Below are 2,639 nucleotides of genomic sequence, written 5' to 3'. Positions count from 1 at the left end.
CTATAAATCTTAAATACTTTATAGAAAAGTTTTATACCTGCCAAACAGTCCTAATTTTGGCATATATAAACAAATTCCCAAAATTAAATATATTTAAAACATTAAAACTTTTAACAAACCTTAACACTTGCTGCAGTGTTCATTATGACAGGTGCCTTGTACAGAATAGTTGAATTCCTCCTCCTATACATTTCTTGAATAACAAACATCTGGAATTATTTTGTTTTTGACATGTCAATTTGACTTTATTCTTAAATGTGTGCTTATGTAAGAAATGTATGGTTCTACAACTGCCCAAGAAATAAGTTGGCTAAAGACTTAAAGAGAAACTTCTCTGAAGAAGAAAGAATCCTTCTTTCTAATAGACACATGAACAAATGCTCAACCTCCCTAGTCATAAAAGAAATGCAAATCAAAACAACATTAAGGTACCACCTCACCCCAGTTAGAATGGCAAAAATCAAGAACTCTAATATCTAATAACAACAGATGCTGGAGGGGATGTGGACAGACGGGAACCTTACTTCATTGTTGCTGGGAGTGTAAACTTGTTCAACCACTTTGGAAAGCAGTATGGAGGTTCCTCAAAATACTTCACATAGAGCTCCCCTACGACCCAGCAATCCCACTTTTTGTCATTTACCCAAATGCTTAAAAACAAGACCACACTAAAGCTACCAGCACAACTATGTTTATTGCAGCATTATTTACCATAGCTAAGATATGGAACCAGTGCCCCTCAGTAGATGAATGGATCAAGAAAATGTGGTATACATACACAATGGAATTCTGTGCCTCCATCAGAAAGAATGACATTGCCCCATTTGTTAGGAAATGGAAAAACTTGGAAAAAATTATATTAAGTGAAGTAAGCCAGGCCCAAAGAAACATAGTTCCCATGGTTTCCCTTATTTGCAATATATAGTATATGTATAAGTCAAGCAAAAAAGATTCAGATAATGTGATGTTAAGAAAATGAACCCTTAGATATGCATTTAAATGTTTTTTTTCTTTCATGCATTTGTTTCTAACGCATTTATAAGATTATTTCTTTGTTGCTTTGTATGTCCCTCCCCCACAGTATAACCCCTGCTTTCACTATATTTGATGTCGGTATAATCTGTGGAGGAGATGGGGAAAAGGAAGTCGTTTAAGGATACAGGTGGACCTGTTGCAACAATGAGAAGTACAAGTTGTCATGTCGAAAACGAACTTTACAACTTTGGTGGGGGGGGGGGGGAGGAGGAGCCGGGGGAGGAGGCTGGGAAGAGTTGTGAAGAGTAAACAAAGGAAGAGGCTGCAATGCTTGATAAGAAATGTACTCATTATCTTGCCCATGTAATTGTAACCCCTCTGTACAGTATGTTCACAGAAAATAAAAATAAAAATAAAAAAAAGAAAAAAAGAAATATATGGTTGTAAAATTTCTCGACAATTCTTTTGAACTTCCTTTTTTTTCAATTGTGCAGTTTAAAAAAATCAATTGCACTTTAGATATAAAAAATATTCTGTGCTCAATTCAGCATCACATACACTAACATTGGAACGATACAGAGAAGATTAGCATGGCACCTGCACAAGGATGACATGCAAATTCGTGGAGTGTTCCAGATTTTTACAACAGAAGCTGGAGGGGATGTGGCCACAAGGGAACCATACAGCATTGTTGGTGGGAAGATAAACGTGTTCAACCACTTTGGAAAGCATTATGGAGGTTCCTCAAAAGATTCCCCATAAAGCTCCCCTTTGACCCAGCAATCCCACTTTTGGGGATTTACCTAAATGACCACAAACAAGACCATACTAAAACTACTATCACAACTATGTTTATTGCAGCATTATTTATGATAGCTAAGATATGGAACCAACTTAGATGTCCCTTCTAGATGAATGGATCAAGAATATGTGGTATATATACACAATGGAATTCTATGCCTCCATCAGAAAGAATGACATTGCCCCATTTGTTACGAAATGAAAAGACTTGTAAAAAATTATATTAAGTGAAGTCAGCCAGGCCCAAAGAAAATTGCCAGTGGGTTTACAAAGTTGTGTTTAATACCACTTCTATGATGGCTTAATGCTTTGTAAACAGAAGTCATTAGAGAAATGCAATTCAAAATTACTATGATACTACTTCATAACTATTATAACCCTCATCAAAAAAAATCAAAAGAACCAGGTGTGGTGGTAAAGGCTTGTAATTCGAAGCGTTTAGGAGGTAGGCGTAAAAGGATTTGGGTCTGAGGTCATCTTGGGTCCTGCACACAGTAAAAACCTGCCCTTTTAAAAAACTCAAAAGGTAATAATGTTGGCTGATGAGAGTGTGGAGAAAGGGAAACTTTCTACACTCTTGGTCAAAATACAGGTTAGTATTCTCCTTGTAGAAAATAGTATGCAGTTTTCTAAAGAAATCCAAAGTTGAAATATCATCTGATCTACCAATCATGTGATTATTTCTCTCTGAGTAACTTGTATATATATATCTGTATTTCATTGTTATTCACATTATTCACAAAAGCCAAGATAATAAACTGTGGTGCATGCACAAATATATTTTTATGTTTCATCCTTAAAACGAGACTTCTCCCATTATCCACAACCTATAATGACCTGAATGATGTATTCTAAATGAGGAA

General features: G+C 35.7%; 1 non-coding gene across 1 annotated transcript; it reads left to right on the top strand.

Moving 5' to 3' along the window:
- Positions 1-1,510: 1,510 nt before the first annotated feature.
- LOC138818376 (U6 spliceosomal RNA) lies at positions 1,511-1,617 on the top strand. The gene has a single exon (XR_011369084.1). It is a non-coding gene; the product is annotated as a U6 spliceosomal RNA (small nuclear RNA).
- The last annotated feature ends 1,022 nt before the right edge of the window (positions 1,618-2,639 follow it).

This window comes from Dipodomys merriami, unplaced genomic scaffold, assembly GCF_024711535.1.
Source record: "Dipodomys merriami isolate MVZ:Mamm:240054 unplaced genomic scaffold, mDipMer1.0.p SCAF_748, whole genome shotgun sequence".
Lineage (NCBI taxonomy): Eukaryota > Metazoa > Chordata > Mammalia > Rodentia > Heteromyidae > Dipodomys > Dipodomys merriami.
This window is presented reverse-complemented; position numbering and strand designations above follow the sequence as displayed.